Consider the following 19,150-nt stretch of genomic DNA (forward strand, 5'->3'; position numbering starts at 1 on the left):
GCATTATTAACCAAGCAATCATCACTATTATGTGAATTATTATTAGCATCATACTAGTAAAAAGAATAAGTAATAATACATGTCTTGTAATATAAACATAGATACTTTAAAAGACAGCATGGGTTATGTAAAAATATGGGGTAAAATATACATGATAACAAAAGTGAAAACAATTTCCAAGAAACTTTAAAAAAAGAACTCTGTACAGGTGAAGTAATTACAATTATACACTTATGAAGTAGTTAAGCATCCTTTATCACGCCTCCCTTTTCAAAGGATCTAAACGGGGAGATTTTAATGAACCATATGTACCTGATTATAAGGACTCCAAACCAAGAGTATAAAATTAAGACAGCTACCTTATTTTGGAGAAAAAAGTGGTGTAGAAATTCCAAATGTCCCCCCCTACTCCCCCACTAGTATGAGACCTTGCTCCCCATAGCACTCTGTACCCAGTTTTGGGTGAAAAGTGTCTTCTATCTGACCAGTCCTGTCATCTATTATGGTATCTTCTTACAATGCAGACATGTCATTGACTGACATCTGCTTACATCTGAACAGACAAGTCCCAAAGGAGCAGCTCGGGGGTCACATTTGGAGACACGACTCTCATTCAGGTTAAAGTGGAAAACCTGTGCTAACAGAGGACTGCTGAACCGGGTCTTGAATTAATTCAAATAAATATACTTTGTCCACATTCCCACAGTTGCTTCCATGTAAAATTTATATGTATTATAAGCTTCCATGTAAAAATCACTTTTATAATAAAGCTCCTTTCATTAAAACACAGCCTGACCATATAATCTTGCAAAGGAAAGCTCTCCTAGGCCCTGGTCTAAAATATAAAAGCAAGAAGAAAGGACGGGCTCTCTGCTGTGATCACGTTCAGAACATTGGCAAGGGCGAAGGGTGAGCTAGATCCTGGGAGCACGACTGCTCTACGCCAAAAATTCTGGGTACTGTCCCTGAGCCTCGAAATGGTCAGCTGGCAGGTGGTACGCCGTCCACGCAGCTTCTCCCACATGTCCCCTTGTTCGGTGAAAATGCGGATCCGCTCCACATCAAAGTACCCGCTGTCGGCCAAGATCTTGCTGATCGCCATCCAGATGCAAATCCTCCTCATTGAATATCTTAATTTTTTCTTCATAATTTGGGTGTTTAATCTTGCATATAGTTGTTATATCTGTCCAGGAGTAGTTTCTCCCTTTTCGGATCTCTCCTAATCCCGGATCATTTGATTTGTCAGCATCCAGTTTCCAGTTAAGAACCCTGAGCCGGCGCAGCTGCTTCGGGAGGTCGACCAGGTGGCTGGGCTGTGCATGGTCCTCAGCGGTCTTGTTTATGGACCAGGCCTGCACCCGTGGCCGGGCCACGACTCTGCAAGCACCTGCCTGCCCCTTGGTCTGCCCCAGCCCGCTGACCTCTTGTCAGCCTCTACAGGAGGGGCTGAGGCAGAGCCCATCTTTTACCCTTTATGTCACAGGCTAATTGAGAATTGACCACTGCAGTTGGCAAAATGCAAGTGACCTAGGACTTCTTCCTGTGTGTAAGTCCCATTTTGAAGACTTTATGGGCCACTCCTTGAAGACTGGTTCTCAATAAACTAAAGGGAAGAGAAAAGAACATAAAATATTCTTTTTCCTTTTAATGATGTATGACTTTTGAGCCTAAAGTTTCCTTGAAATCCTGTTTTGAATATCAGATATTAAATAGTACCTTTCTTTGCATTTTTTCAGGCATCCTAATTTTACCACCTCTGTCATACACTGATGACTTTTGTTGGTCCTGTACGTGGAAAGAGAAGAAAGAAAAATTAATTGTTTTTCAAACCGTTAGCTGGATTTCTATCTGTTATTTATCACCACTCTATATATTAATCTCTATTATCTATTCATCTGTCTATCCTCTTATTGCTTATCTGTCAATCTGTGTAGCCGTAATATATAAAAACACCCTTGTGTTCATACACATGCAAAAAGACACTTCTGAAATATTTTTTCAGCAAACACTAATAACTTTTTTTTCTTGTGTGATGAGTTTTTGGAGATATTTTGCTGCCTTCTTTGCCCTTTTATAAATTGATCAAATTTCTTTTCATATAGAAAGGATGTATAATTTTTACAAAAATATTTTTCTTAAAAATGAACTAAAATAATTTTTGTCATTGGTTACTTGGAATAGTAACAACAGAACCTACCTCGTACTGTTGTGATGAGGAGTAAATGAAATTATAAGCATGGGGTGCATCTTAGGACCTCCTATGGTATATGGGTGACACTTCTGTATGATTATTTTAGTCCCTCTTTCCTAATCATCTGTAATAATTACGGACATTGTACTTGTTATACGCATCCAAAATCTCAATGTATTTTCTGGAATTGCTGGAAAATATCATCTTTCGTAACACAAATTTCGACAGTAGTTTGAAATTTTGTACCTGAAATAAATTAAAAATAACTTTAGCCATTAAAATGAGACCCCAAAAAAGCAATTTAGTAGAGGATAAGGTAATATTTCACAGAAAAGGAATAAATCAATTTAAATAAGTTCAAGAGACAGTTTAAAGAAATTTAAACATCTAATTGTAAAAGGAAAAAATCTAATATAAGTACATGCATGTTCTTCCTCTTCTATCTACAGTTCTAGTAAACAGTATACTATGAAAAACTTCAAACTCATTTTGGCATGCATATTTTCTGGTAAAATGGAAATATAACCATTTCAGTGCAAATTTGTTAAGAAATCATCAAAACAAAACTATAGGTGCTCAAGACTGAAGTAAGGTAGTGTGAGCGGATTGTGTCCAAAAATTCTTCTAAAGACTTTTGGTTGTTGTTGTTCCAGTAGTGATCCCCAGTAGAAAGCAACAGAAAGATGTGTGTACACTGATTCTTGGCCATAAAATTTTTGACTCCTACAATTCTGGATATAATTTTTAAATTCCTTTTTTAATTTGCTTTATCTGTTTAACTTTTGTTCAGGTACTCTCATACTTGATTTCCCACGTATTTTCATTATGTTTGGGTAACTTTCTGTACTTCAAAATTTTTCCATAGGAATTAATTCTCTATTAACTCAATCCTTAAAGACTGAACTGCTCTGACGTCAACTGTTTGTTAATACATGGTTTGCAAACTCAAGTCAAGTACAAACATTCCAGGTAAGGCAGAGTTCTGTGTCTTCTTCTTTTGCCTTAGATATAAGAAAAGCAAGCATAAAATTCAGTGGTCTCTGAGAAAGAAATGAGTTAACTCTCAGATCCATTTTCAATGGTCTAGTCCTAAAGGGGGGATCTGGTGGACCCCCATCCTCTGTGGACTTCCTTTTCAGTATCTTGGATCTCTTATCAATTGTGAAGTTTCACAGGAAACTTATTCACTGTCACAATAAATTACATTCCTTGAATTAGAATTTTTTTCTTATGGGTTGTTTTACTCTGATTATTTGAAGGTAGCCTATAGTTTTATCTTTTTTAATTTACAGACCTACATTTTGGTTACATTTTATGAAATAACTAAATGAAAGCACCTTTGATAGTACTTGGGACACTAAAGACACTCAAGAGTTGTTAGTTTTCTTACCTTTTTTCTACACTGAGAAGATTAATATACACTGCTCACTTTGTTAATGTAAATCTAATGAATTTTTTGGGTCACGATATTGAAAAGAGCCAAATATATACTTAGTCATTCAGAGGAAAAAGGAAGCTTTCTAATTCCTGAGCCATGAATTTCCCATTAACATTTTAATTCTTTAATCCATAGAGGAAGCTATGGCTGGCTAATAATATAATACAAAGTTTACCTATAAATCTTCTGAAAAACACATTGCATATCTCATAAAGGTATAGTCATATTTTAAAAGTAAAATGAGAACTTGTTTTATGTATAACATCCTGTAATGACATGAGGATTTTAAAATGAACAACTATTTTTATTACTCTCTTATTAATTTTAAGGTGGACCTCTAAGTTAAAATATTCAGATATGGTCAGTAGGACCATCTGATGAAAAATGAAAGGATATAGCTTATGTTTTCATCGTTGCTATTTCAAAAACCCCCGCATTTCAAAGGTTTATTAATTAAATCCCCTTGCTTTTGTTTCCACAGAGTAACAAAGAGACATCTGAAAATCAATGAAAACCACCATTTCTCTTTTGCCATTGTACTCTGAATACAAATGATTACAAGAATGTTTTTTCTCTTTTTTCTTAGGCAAGCTTATGCTTTTAGAATTGAGAAGGTACTGACATACAAAAACGAAGGAAGTGGTGTTGGAAACTTCCTCAGAGAATAAAGTTTATTAAAATAACAAAATATAATAGAGCAGAAAGATTCTGTTAAAAACTGGTGTGGTTGGCTTTAGGTAATATTGCTATTAAAAGGAAATCTTTTTTCATATTTCTCAGCCCACAGCATGTATAAAATTAACAGTAAAAAGAAGAACTCAGAATGAAAAAAAAATGTTAAAAATATATCTTGATAAAACAGTCCCTTTCCCCTGCATAACTTGTAAATTAGCCATGGGAACGTCCCACCTGTACCAAACTCTCGTTCTGAAAGTACACCATCAGTCTGACCTTGAGCTTCCCACGGTTTTCATATCTCATTTAAAATTTCCTTTATCCACATTTTTTCTCCCTATCATTCATTTTTTTCTAGTATCCTCAGTTGGCAGTGAATACCATCTTACAAAATTAATAAAGTAAATGAACAAATGGAACGGTGAAAGAACACTGTAAATACTTGACAGAGGAGAAATAATTGTTATTGTAATTCCAATTTAGGGTCCCTGCATTTGTACTATACCCTGGACTTTATCTTTGAACCTCTTGCTCCTCAGAGTGTGCTCTTTGGACCACAGGCTTACACCACGGTGGGAGCTTGTTGGAAATGCAAATTTTCAGTCCTTATGCAGACCTATTAGATTGAAATCTGCATTTTAACTGAATCTCCAGTCGTTTCATTGGCTCATTAAAATTTGAAACAATCCTACCCAGAAAACGATATCAAAACCTGTCCTTAATGTTACTTGAGCTTAACTGAAACTACAGACAAGCTTTTAAAACAATTTAATGTTTAAATTCAGTAAAATTACCTTTTAATATTTCTAAAATCATGTTGGATAACATAGCCAAGTTGGACTGACTCATTCAATTTTTAATTAAAATTTTTTTCACTTCAAGATGCTGTCCAATTTCCTATTTCCCATCAGATATCTGCCATTAGGTATCCCTATTAGATATATCTCTATTTCCATTAAATATCTCAGAAATCTGAGAGAATGTATACTACTACACTGACTCATTTGTGTTACACCACTTTTGTGGGGCTGGAAAATTCAGGTTCTTTTAGTCTTCCAATCTCCCCATTTATAATATCCAGTGACTTTTTCAGCGATCTCCAATTCTTAGTTTATTTTACATTTCTCTGGCCGCAAGTCCGGTCTTGCCCCTAACAACGCTTTTGACATCCATCCAGTCTCTGCTGCTTCCACCGAGCTTCCTAAAAACAGAATTTCCTAAAGCAGGTTCACAGGAAAACCTGTTCTATAAGTGTTAGTGAGAATGACTTCCCCACAGTGTTCAGTGGGCAAGCGTGTTTAGGAATGTTTGATAAAGCACGAGAGGATTCTTTACCAGCAGTGGGTCATGCTTTGAATAGCACTACACTAGAGCGTAGTTCTCAACGTGGGAAAGATTAGATACTAAAAAACCCTCAAAACTAATCCTTGACCCCAGCTTTCACAGGCTTATTTATGGTCATTTGGTAATCACCAATGAGCTAGATGTAGAAGGTGTTTTCAAACATCATTTGACCAGAGAACCTTTTTTTTTTTTTTTCCCTACAGGGCATCTACAGAAACTGGAGCTCTGTACCATGTTTTAGAAAATGCAATTAGAAAAGCCTGCTTTCTTCATGTTCTGCTTTGGACTTAAAACGTCTTCCCACTCCCTATCACATTAAGTTAAAAAATCTGTGGGGTTTTTTGTTGTTGTTTTGTTTTGTTTTGTTTTTTGTTTTCTTTTGTTTTGTTTTTCCCCCCCTCTTTCCCCCTTTAGGACTTATTTGATCTTATTCTGCTCTATTATCCTACCTACCCAAAATTATGCTTCCGGGCTTTACCACACTCAGAGTTCTCCATCAGAAAGGCTTCTTGCCACACCTCCTCCCACCTACATAAACCATACAAAGCCCTACTCCCCCAGCATTTGCTCACAACATTCTCCCTCCAGAGAAGGAACTTTCAACATGCCACTCAAATCTAAAGCATAGTTAAGGCCCAGATAAGTTTCAGACTTCTCTGCCTTAGGGTGAACTTTCCAAAAGTAAACAAAGAAAAAAAGGATTTCTGTGAAAGTGATTTATGAAGACAGTGCAGGAAAAAGTGGGCAGGTGAGGAGGAAAGGGGACCCAGGGTGAGAAGGAGGGAGCAAGCACGGCCACCGCATGGACTGAAGTCCCATAGAGTGTCACTTGGGCTCAGCCTTGCAGAGGAGATCGAGAGACAGTGTTGTGACATCTCTGAACTGTCTCATCCAGGTGCATTGATTAGTCTGGGCCTGGTTGGTGGGGAGGGGCAAAACTGTGCAAGTATTCTCAGCTTCCCTCGGACTGAGACACCGGGGAGCTGGCGGCTAGGAATGTAGGCACACAGAGCCTATGAGTACAAAACTGGTAATGCATGCGATCAGAGATAGCCATGCAGCTGTCCAATCAGTTACAACTTCCTGGACCATCTCTATAACACTGTGGCTCTCTGTTGATTAAAGCCTCCCTAAACCTGTGTTGATTAAAGCCTCACTAAACACTAAACTAGTGTTATCTAGTTTTGCACTTTTTTGTTCTCCGTGTACCTGTATATATTTTTCTATGTTCAGCGAGCTTGTAAACTCTTCCCAAGCAATGCCTAAGCATGATAATTCCCTTGTAATTGTGCATTCCCAAGCAAACTCATTTATTATCTAGGAAACATATTACCAAACAAAAATTGGGCTTTGCTTATCAAGAATATGAGGGTGATAGTGACATGACTCCAACACACATTGTCTAATAGGAGAAGCAAGGTAGAAGCTGGGATTCCAATTGGGTCAGGGTTGAAGGAAAGATGATTATTTTTTTACCACTAAGTGGACTTGAACTAGATGATACGTTACAAATGGGTTCATTTCCCTTGATATTTGGATCATGATAAAATATAATCTTTTTTTCTGTTAGAAAAATCAGCAAGATTACATGATAGTTTGATGTGAGGCACCTGGGCGGTTCAGTTGGTTAAGGTGGGACTCTTGATTTCATCTCAATTCATGATCCGAGAGTCATTAGACCAAGACTCTCATTGGGCTTTGGGCTGGAGCCTGCTTAAGATTCTCTCTCTCTCTCTGTCCCTCACCCTCCCCTCAAAGTAAATAGATAGACAGATAGATAGATAGATAAATTGATGTGAGTTGAGCTGACAATGCAATTTGGAAAAATGATATATGAGTCAGTAGATTCACATCACCACTAAAAACATTCACGACTTTATTGTCTTTTTCTCTAAGGGGGTTGATGGTAGTATATATATATATATTTTGCTACTCTATCTTTGTTTTGAGGGTTAAATGAGATAATAATTTATAATAGGACTTTATAAATCATAAAGCACTGTTTCCATTTTAGCAATCATAGTAGGTACATTATGCAAATAAATAGAATAGTTGTAGTAGTTACTCAAATGCAAAACAATGTTAGAATCCAGTTAAATCCTTTTTAGAAGCCAAAAAGCTTTTAGCGAACTCAAAATTCTAAGCTGATTTTCATTTATTTAAGATTTTTATAACTAGAAAATATTATAGCATATAATCACTGTGTGAATGATAGGTTGCTGCTTAAAAGCTCAGAGTTGGAAATCTGCATGTTTCAAATTGTGCTGCCTTCCCATATCATTTCTTTTTCCATCATTAAGGCAGCTTTAGCACGAGAGGCTCAAAATTGCCAATTAATTAAAACTGTTGCCCAGTTTCCTTCAGCTGCGCGTGTAACCCTGATTGAGCTCTGCAGCTGGATGAACGCAACCCTGGAATACCAATCTCATCTCATAATTGGTTGCACAGCATTGAACCTCTCAAATATGCGGTCTGATGTGCCAAACAAAGACCGGAAAGCCTCAGTTTTCCTAGACTTTTTTGGCATATTGACTTATATCACATTTAATCTTTTGGAGAGCTCTTTGAAATGAACATTTGGGACAAGTATTCTAGATTTTGACTTTCTCTGTTTCATATTGGAAACATCCTTCCTCTAGGTGCCCCAGAGACGACATCAAAATAGTGCTGCTGATCAAGATTTTCTGGCTCACTGCTAATCAGGGCCAAGAGAAAAGAAACCAGCAAAGGTTTCTGAGCAGCTCCTGGGCACGGTGTGCAAGTCTTGAGCAGTGAGCTTTGCAGTGAGCTCTAATTCCATGGTAGCCATCCCTCTTAAGGAAAGACAGCATCCTTAGGCTTCATTAGCGAAAACTGGATTACCTATTAACCTGAATTTTCTGCAGCTTGAATGTCACATTCAATTCTTGGCCCAGAGAATCTGATAAGTTACCTTTTAGTGAACATTTGTATCATGGCAGAAACTATTTCATGCTATATGCTTTTTCGCATTTGAGCCTTACATTAATTCCAGAAATAGGTGCAATTTTGATCCCACTTCCAATTATAGAAAATGAGTTTGGAGATTATAGTAATTTCTCATCTTCATCTAGGTTTCCTTAGAGCAGAACCAGAGATAAGAATTCTAGGCCAAGTGGTTTACTAAGAAAGTACTTCCAGGAGAAACCAAGAGATAAGTGGGAGAAGCAGAGCAGGGAAGTGGAGAGATCCAGAAAGGAAGAGTCTCCGAGGTGACTTTAGCCTGTGAGCACAGGGGAGCTCCGGAGTGTGAGGTAAGCCTCAAAGTTACCCAACTCTGAAGCGAGGGAACTCAATCTTTCATACCTCCGCACTGAGCAGTAATTTGTGGAGGCTCACCCTAGGGGGATGTGAACTCCTAGGTACTTTTTATTTCAGGGAAAGCAGGTTTCTAAAGTCCCAGGATGCTCTAGGATGGGAAAAAATGGGGTTGCTACTGGTAATTGGAAGAGGAGTGGTAACTCAACATTGAAGTTGCGGTAGCTCAATGAAGTTGAGAAGTGGTAACTCAAAGAAGGAGTGGTAACTCAACCAACATTATCCTATAAAGTCACATAGCAAAAATGCAGCGAGGCTGAGATTTCAAACAAGCGCCCTCTGACTCTAAAACTTGGGAATTTTCATCACTATCCTGAATGTCAGACAAAAGTGATCTGAAGAGAGGGCAATCAAGGTAATGGGGGTTCTGTATCTTGTGTCCCAGAGCAGTTGTTGACAAAAGTTAACCGTAAGTATCCTAAAATAGGGAAGATTAGAGAGAGAAAGTTGTTTTGAGTTAGTTTGAGGGCTATGAAGCCCTTGGAGGTAAGAGTTTTGAACTAGGTTGTTTCTAAGAGAAGATAGAAATTAAAGGGTATAAACTCAGGGAAATAGTTGAAGCTTGATAAAAGGAAGACTTTTAGGGCAGTAGGACTTCTCTAGTAATGGAATCAGCTGTTTCTACATAGAAAAAGTTCGCCATACTTCACATTTTCGGATGGACCTAATATCATCAGTCAAAGAGAGCCATTGCAATGAAAATTGAGTTAAGAGATTGGCTTCTAGAGGCCTTTGATTTTCTAAAATGAGGACATGATTTGGAGAAGCTGTTTGACTTGTTCTGTTCTCATTCCCGGTCATAAATGTTATGGTGCTATTATAAATGCACCCCTTTGTTTTAATGCAAAAAATTGAGTGTGCTACCTTCCATTTGAAATATGAAATTTAAAAAGAGTCAATTGCCCTGCCTCCCAGCCACCCCCCCCCATCACCTTTCCCATCACATCTGTTCCTTTGTAATAAAATCAGTCAGGAGACAGGATGACTGCTGCGTTAGGGAACTGAGTATGTGCGAATGTCCTCTAAATTGCTTAGGATAAATCTGAACTTCATGAAATTGAAGCAAGATGATTGTAAAATAGAGTTTAAAGGGAACTAAATATCGCCACAGAGAATGTGGCTACAAAATTGAGTCAAAACAACTCAAAATAACTAATCTGGTACAGACAAGTTCAATAATTAATAATCCCACTTCAGAGGAAACTGTTTGTAGGCTATCCACAAGTATTTTTACTTACGCTTTTAAGTTTTTCAAAGCCTGACACTGAAGGTCTTAAATTATTCAAATTCTATGTATTTATTTTAAAAACATTGAAAATCCTGAGAACGACTTCTTTGTTCCAGAAAGAGTTTCTCTTTTTCTTTTCAAATAAAATGTCACACCTAAATAGTCAATTATCAAGAACATTAATGGTGGTTAACCAACTCATCAGACTCAGTTCTTACCTTTTAGTACCGCTTCAGGATACGCAGAAGGAAGTGCAGAATTGAATAATTAACCAGGAACATGCAGATGAAAAGCTTCTATGTTTTCCTTTAATAAAAACAATTATCAAGGTTTTCTCAGTGACAGATTTGATTCTGATTGGAAATTTTTATTTTCTTAACCTCTCTGCCTTTTACTCTGTTTTTCTCTTACTTTCTATGCCTCTCTCTCTCTGTTCTTACCTTGCTTTCTATGTTACTTAAGGAAGAAAAACTCTAATGAAAGGATGCTTAGTTTTCTGTTCCCTAATGGAAAACACAGGTAAGCAGATTGGTGGAGACAGTTAGTGTGAATAGCAATATCTGGGAGGGGTTTTGTTGTTGTTTGTTTGTTTTAAGTAAAAATATGGTACTTTTGGGCAAGTCCCCATCTGATAAATGGCTGCCTAGCTCTTTGAAGAATCCTCTCTTCCAAGAAGTTGGTGGGTAAGATTTCCTATATTTTGTAAAGCAGGTTATACCTTTTTTTTTTTTAACTGAACATTATGTTTTTAGATTCAACCATGTTAATAGATATAGATGTAATTAATTTGTTTTGACTGCTGTGAAATATTCCCTCGTGTGATTGTATCACAATGTATTCATCCATTTTCAAGGTAATGAAACATTAGGTTGTTTCTAACTTGTCTTTTATTGACAAGGCTACAGAGACTTTCTTTTATACGCCTCCGCATGCACAGGTTGGTTTCCCAATGCTTAGGACAGGATTTTCTCCATCTAAACTAAATGGTGCCATATTGATCCCCAGTGGGGCCCCACTGACTTAGCACTCTTATGCTTGATATAAGTAGGCAACAGAAACCAGTGTGTGAGTGAAATGTCCTTTGTGAGTTAATCCTGTAATGTGCGCTAGTCAAGGAGATAACATGGAAAGATGGACTTCAAATGGCAAGACAAATGTTCTATTATGGATAATAGTCTCAGTAGTGCAATTTAGGATATAACCTAATTATAAAGATGTTTTGAACATCCATGGTGGTAGGCAAAAAAACACAATAAAAGCCATGAAACTGAGGGGAATTTTATCAAGACTGGGAAAAAAGTGAGCTAGACTCTTCATGTTGGCCTTTGAGAAGCTGTATTATTCCCTTTCTAAAAGTATTTTTGCTTTTTTGTATATAGGTCTATGGCTTATTTACTTTTACGTTATTTACTTTTACGTTATATCAAATAACGTGAAAGTATCAATCAGGCTCTTGCCTAATTTCTTCTTCTAAGGTCATAATTCCTATTGTACAGTCAGAATCTACAACACTTTTTCAATTTAGTATGTATTTATTGAATATGTATTAAGCACTACTTCTCTAGGCCCTCAAGATTGGGCAGTGAGCAAGACAGAGATGCTCCTTGTGTACACAGAGCTTATAGTTTAATGGGGGGGGAAAAGACAGTAAAAAAGAGAACACAGTAACTTCAAGTACTGTTAAGAGTATGAAGGACTTGGGGCTCCCGGGCATTCCGTTGGTTAAGCATACGATTCCTGATTTTAACTCAGATCATGATCTTAGGGTGGTGAGATTGAGCCCTACATTGGCTCCGTGATGGGCTGGGAGCCTGCTTAAGATTCTTCCTTTCCCTCCCCCCGCCCCCCTAACCCAGTGACACACGTGGGCACTCTCTCTTTCTCTTAAAAAAAAAAAAAAAAGGTGGGAAGAAACTAGAAGAGTGACTTCAGGGTCTAGGGTTCATCGAAAACATATTTATTACGAATATCTTCCATATAACAATGACATGGCATCAGTTCTTACCACTTTTGTTCAGTGTGCAAGGTACTGGAGGATGGAGGTTTTAAGCTTTTGAATTTGACTTGAGATGACCTAACAATATTATTCATATGAGGACTTTTGATAACATCAGCTGCTCATATCAGGAAAATTATTACTGCAGTAATATTATATTTATGGTGTAATAGATAAACCACATAGATATTTCAAGAAAGAAATTTATAATACAGCAGAAGAGATCACAGACCAAACATAAAAAGTTACCAGAATCCAAAGTAGCAATTGGTGGCTCTCTACTGGGAGAGGTATATCTTGAGAACTAAAGGAGTTCAGAAAAAACACATTGGGGTTGTCAAGAAAGAATTCCACCAGGTGTGATTTAAGTTTGAAGATTGATTGCATTTTGACATTGAGATTGTCAACTTGGATCTGTGTGGCATTATAATTCTCTATGAAATTAATTCATTTACTCTAGCAGCTTTTCTCTCCTTGCCTCAGATTCCATTCTGAATTCATTGGACTTCCATCTGGCATTTGCTTATGAGGCCTGATCTTCTCTTGCCTGGCATGACCTTCAGTTGTTCTTTTCTTGTCTCTTCCTAGTCTTCTGTTTTCTTTACTTCTTTCTATGGGTGGGGGGGGATGGGTGGGTCTGGAATTCCTCTGTGCTGGAATCACCTGCAAGCTGCCAGGTTCATCCTAAAATGGCCTCTCCCTTCTTTCTATTACTTGCCACAGAGATAAGCAATGTGTAGAAAAGGAGTCACACAAAGGAAAACAAAATCATAGTGATTTTCTCAGACTCAGAAAGAAAAAAAAAAAGACTGTTAGCAGCAATCTTCTTTCAGAGTTCCATTCTCAACAGCTATCTTGACAAGTTTCCTTCAATTTCATTTTATTTTGCTTTAAAATAAAGCAGAACAAAATAAAAGGACCAACAAGTTGTATTGCACTTGACAATTCAGAAGCACACTTCTATGAGTAAGAAGGTGAGTTTGGAAGTTAGTCTAAGGAAAAATGAAAAGAAAAAAGGGATATACTAGAGATTCCACATAAAGGAAAAGAATGAATAAAGTTGTGAGAACAGAACATGCAGAATTCTGAAGAATAGCAACTAAAAAATACAGGGTCTAGTACAGGAGCGTCCAAGATTTTTCTAGAAGAACTGTGAATACCTTCCAGCATAAGATTGTTTCAGGAACTAACTTTTCAAAACAAAACAAAACAAAACCCAATGTAGATTCTCATGTACTTACTCAGTATATTTATGAAGTCTGGGTAATACAGCCATCATTGCAGAACTGAGATAAAGATCTGAATTTCTGCCACTGAACAGTTTGTGGTTCCAGAGTGGAGACAGACATTCAGACAAACGACGATGGTAGAATATGACTGTTAGCTAAGGCAGCTCGGAGCTGGGCAAGAGCGCCAGGGAAGCAGGTTCTACTTAAATTTTCTTTGGGTAATTAATGTTTTATATCTACGGTGGCTTTAGAAGCTTTTGCCATCTTTTCAATTTGACATTATAATTCAAATTTCAAAGTTAGGTTCATTAATCTTCAAACCTTTAAAGAATTCATTTTGCTACAAAATGGGATCCAGTGACTTTCCCTTTCCTTCACCTTCCTTAATTCTTCTGCTGCTTTTCACAGCTTCCTTCTACCCTATTCTGATCTCTCCTTAGACCCAGATCTCTCACTCCTTTCTCCTGGTTTTATGTTCTAGGCATGGAGACAGGGAGTCCTTTTTTATGTCATTGCTCTCCGCTACCCAGCTCTAGTGCCTAGTGCGGGGTTCTGCTCCGAGAATGCTTGTTGACAAAATGCTGGAAGTGTCTAAAGCTGCCCCAGAGAGATGGTGTTATTGCAATGCTATCTTCTTATGGATTTCAGAAAGAAATCAAGGGAACTGATTAAACAGAGAATGTATTTGTACTGCGGAATCACCTCCCTGAGAATCAGTGGGAAGTAAATTACAGGAAGGAATCCTGCAGGGAAAGTTGTTCTTGATTAGACATCACTCTCACTGACCGCTCATAGGGAAGCCCAGGGCTCAGCAGTGGTACATTTTCACACAAAGCACAGGAACCACGTGAATTAGCGCTGACGGAAAAATAACCTGTTAAAGGAACTGGTTTGGGATTCTATTTTAGCAAGGACAGGAAGCCTAATGATTCATTCATGGGTCGATATTTTTGAAGGGAAATACAAACCTATCATGTGGGAGAATGCTTCCCAAGCAGTAGTTCTCTGTAGGTGTACTGATATATACATAAAAATATTTAAATTACCATTTACTTTTAATTGTTCTCAGTACAATATTCTTATATAAATGCGCATGGCTATAAAAATATGTACAAAGTAAAATGTTAAATTTCCCTTCTATTCTTCCCCTCCAAGGTAACTTTCATTAACTGGTATGTATCATTCCTGTTTTCCATTTCTCCAGATATGGCATGTATAATGGATTTTTAAAAATATGTAGAGATGAGATCATACTAAATTTGTATTTCTCTGTAATTTTTTTTTTCATTTAACATCCTTTTTTAGATCACCAAGCTGGAGATAGAAATTTAACTATACTAATATGATGTATGAGGATTTATACTGAATAAATTCAAATTCAAAGCAGAGTAGCCTGGGCTAAATTATTGGTTCTGTTGGGCCCATTTTCAAAGAAGTAATTGAGTCTCAAGTGGGGAATTCATTTGGTGTTTGGTATTTGAAATAACTTAAAACATGAACAGAGAATGGTTAATCATGGAACCCGATACAAAGGAAGCACTTAATAAATACTTGTTCAATTGTATTCAATCAATTTCTCTTAGTCTGCTGTTACAAGTGAATAGTAGAGTTCTCTTAGTTAATCTGTCTATATATTGTAAGATATCAGCATCTGAATCTGCCTTATTTTATCAATTAGTCTATAAATATTTATTGATTGCTTACTATAGTCTGTCAACAAAACTCACCCTCTATGATGAATCTTTTTTACATCAGAATTTTTGAAGGTGGGAAGGCATTCTCAAATCAATAATGTGATCAATAATAATAAGCTGTTACATTTGTAGAGTACTTTGCTGTTTACAAGACACTTTCACATAGCCTCATCCCATTTAACACTCAAAAACAGCTGTGGGAGTCTGGTATCACTCCCATTTTATACAGAAAGAAAGCGAGCCTCTGATAGTAATTGATCAGCCAAGCTGCTGAACACAGAAAAGTGAAAAAGCTGGGACTCAAACTTCCTTACTTCAAATTCAGGTTTCCTCTGGTATATTTTTTCTCATTACAAAAGTTACTACCCTATGGGACAAGCTCATTAAAAATAAAAATATCAATGGATAAGGAAGATGTGGTCCATATATACTACGGAGTATTATGCCTCCATCAGAAAGGATGAATACCCAAATTTTGTAGCAACATGGACGGGATTGGAAGAGATTATGCTGAGTGAAATAACTCAAGCGAAGAGTCAATTATCATATGGTTTCGCTTATTTGTGGAGCCTAAGAAATAGCACAGAGGACATAGGGAGATGGAGAGAAGAGAGTTGGGGGAAATTGGAAGGGGAGGTGAACCATGAGAGACTGTGGACTCTGAAACAAACAATCTGAGGGTTTTGGAGGGGCGGGGAGTGGGAAATTGAGTGAGCCTGGTGGTGGGTATGATGGAGGGCATGGATTGCATGGAGCACTGGGTGTGGTAAATAAACAATGAATTCTGGAACACTGCAAAGAAAATTAAAAAATAAATTTAAAAAAAATCAATTCATATCTGAAGGGCTGTATATATAAAGTGGGAAAGATGGTCTCTGTTGGTGTCAAAAACAACAATTTGGTACATTCTGAGGATACATGTACATTCAACCAGTAGTATATTCAAGCCCACGGGTTCTCAACATATGTTCTTTTGACTAGGAGGATCAGCATCCCCTGGGAACTCGCTAGAAGAGGAAGGTCCCCACCCTAGATCTGCGGAACCAGGATCTGTTTGGGAGCTAGAAATCTGATTTTAATAGACCCTCTAGGCTATCCTAATGCACATTAAAATTTGAGAACCATAGTTCTTTCCAGTGAACTAAAGGAAGATAAAGAAATTGTTAAGTCCAAACAACAACCATTTTGAATCTTCCTGCTGAAACATACTCCTATTGAGGTACAAAGTTGTACCTCCTATAGTGATCAAAGGACAGCTTTCTCACTTGAAATACAAGCAACTGCTCTGATACAGGTCAGAGCTTATTGCTTCCAGGTATAGTAATGAGATTTCATTTCTTTTAATGTATCCTCTATATTCTGGCTATTGTAAAAACTTTTTTGGACACCTCCACAATATATTTCTCTATTAATTCCCATTTCCCACTTAAGAATATGAAGTACTTTTGTGCCTTTTGCCGATTTAACACTGCAAACTTAAAAAAAAAAAAAAAGACAACAAACAAAACAATAAAAATAAAATTTCCTAAATCTTAAAAACACTTTAGGTAACAGTGGTTATCTAATCAAAAGTAACCATCTTGCTTTTTGAAGAGTATTATGGACTGAATGTCTGTTTCCACAAAATTCGTATGTTGTGATCCTCCCCGACAATGAGATGATAGGGAGTGGGACCTTTGAAAGGTAATTATGATTAGATGAGATCGTGAGGTGTGGTCTTCACGAATGAGATCACTGCCCTTATAAGAGTCAAAAGAGACCTGCTTCCCCTCTGATCTCTCGACCACATTCAGATGCAAGAAGTTGGCCAGTTAATTCATCCATTCACCCATGAAGTGCATTTCAGTGTCATCTTGGATAATTCCAAGTTATGGCAATTATGAATAAAGGTGCTATAAACATCCATGAGCAGATTTTTGTGTGGATATAAGTTTTTGATTCTTTCCTATTGCTCCACAATCATGCCAGTGTTTGTAGTAAATGTTTCAGATTTGACTATTCTAAGTAGTACATAGTGATATCTCATTTTTTTTTATTTTCAACTCCTTGATGAAATACAATATTGATCATTTTTGCTAAAGTATACTTGCCCTCTGAATAGCTTCTTTGGATATATGTTCAGGTCTTTTCTATTTCTTAATTGGGTTGTTAATTTATCTTTTAAGGATTTGGTCCATTTAATCTAGATTATCAAATCTGAGCATAGACTTGTTCATAGTTTTCTTCTATTATCTTTTAGTGTCCTAGAAATCAGTAGGGATGACCCTTATTTTATTTCAGATATTAGTGATTTGTATTTTCTTTTTTTTTTCCTTAGTTACCCTGCTAGAATCTTATCAATTTTATTGATACTTTAAAAAACCTATTTTTAATTTTTTTTATTTGCTTTATTCATTTCCTGTTTTCAATTTCATTGGTTTCTTTTCTAATTTTTATCATTTCTTTTCTTCTGTTTACTTTGGATTTATTGCTCTCTTTTTTTTTTTAAAGTTTCCTAAGATAGAAGCTTAGATTACTGATTTTAGATCTTTCACTTCTAATATGTGCATTTAATGGTATAAATTTCTCTTTCATACTGCTTCTCTGAATCCCACAAATTTTCCCTATGTTTTTGCAGCATTATTTACTATAGCCACGATATGGAAGCAACTCAAGTGTCCATTCATAAATGACTAAAGAAGATGTGGTATATAAAACAATGGAATATTACATAGCCTTAAAAAAGAACGAAATCTTGACATTTGCAACAATATAAATGGACCTGGAGGGTATAATGCTAAGTGAAGTAAGTCAGTCAAAGAAAGACAAATACCATATCATTTCACTCATATGTATAATTTAAGAAACAAAATGAATAAACAAAGAAAAAAGAGACACATCAAAAAGCAGACTTTAAGCTGTAGAGATCAAACTCCTGGTTGCCAGAGGGGAGATCGATGGGTAAAATAAATAAAGGGAATTAACAGTACTCTCATCTTGATGGGTACTGGGAAATGTATAGGATTGCTTAGTTGTTAAACTGTATGCTTGAAACTAATGTAACACTGTATATTAATTATACTTGAATTTAAAAAAAGAGAAGTGTGTTGTTTGATCACCAAGTATTTCTAGTTACTTTCATTGTGATCTAAGAGCAGACATTGTATGGTTTCTTTCTTTCTTTCTTTTCTTTTTTTTTTTTTTTTTTGATGCATTTAGTTATGTTTTATGGCCTAGAATGTAGTCTATTTTGATAAATGTTCCATGTGAGAAGAACTCTGCTGTTTTGGGATGAAGAAGTTCATAGATGTCAATTACATCCACTTGATCTATGGCACTCTTAAGTTCAGCTATGTCCTTAATGATTTTCTGTCTGCCACATCTGTCCATTTCTGGTAGCAAGATGTTAAAGTCTCCAACAATAATAGTGAATTCATGTATTTCTCCTTGCAGTTCTATCAGTTTTTGCCTCACATATTCTGACACTGTTGTTAGGTGTCTATACATTATGGATTATGATACCTTCTTAGAGTATTAACCCCTTTATCGCTGTGTGTAGCTTCTCTTCATCCCTGATAACTATTCTTGCCCTAAAGTCTGTTCTGCGTGAAATTAATATATCTACTTTGCTTATTTTGATTAGTGTTAACATGGTCTTTCTCCATTCCTTTCTTTAAATCTATATATGTTTTTATATGTAAAGCAAGTTTCTTGTAAGAAATATAACTGGGTCTTGTTTTTTGGTCCATTCTGACAATCTGCCTTTTATAATTTTTTTTATTTTTGAGAGAGACTGTGGCGGGGTGGAGTGAGGGGCAGAAGAAGAAAGAGAGAAAGAATCTTAAGCAGCTTACATGCCCAGCACAGATCCCTACATGGGGCTTGATCTCATGACCCCGAGATCATGACCTGAGCTACAATCAAATGCTGGACACTTAACTAACTAAGCCCCCCAGGCACTCCCTGAGAATCTGTCTTTTAAGTGATGTAGTCAGATCATTAGCATTTAAAATAATTATTAATATAGCTGGATTAATATT

General features: G+C 36.6%; 1 pseudogene; it reads right to left on the minus strand.

The window, feature by feature from the left end:
* Nucleotides 1-938: 938 nt before the first annotated feature.
* LOC116587248 lies at nt 939-18,617 on the minus strand (annotated as a pseudogene).
* Nucleotides 18,618-19,150: the final 533 nt, after the last annotated feature.

The sequence above is a fragment of the Mustela erminea genome, chromosome 3 (assembly GCF_009829155.1).
Source record: "Mustela erminea isolate mMusErm1 chromosome 3, mMusErm1.Pri, whole genome shotgun sequence".
Lineage (NCBI taxonomy): Eukaryota > Metazoa > Chordata > Mammalia > Carnivora > Mustelidae > Mustela > Mustela erminea.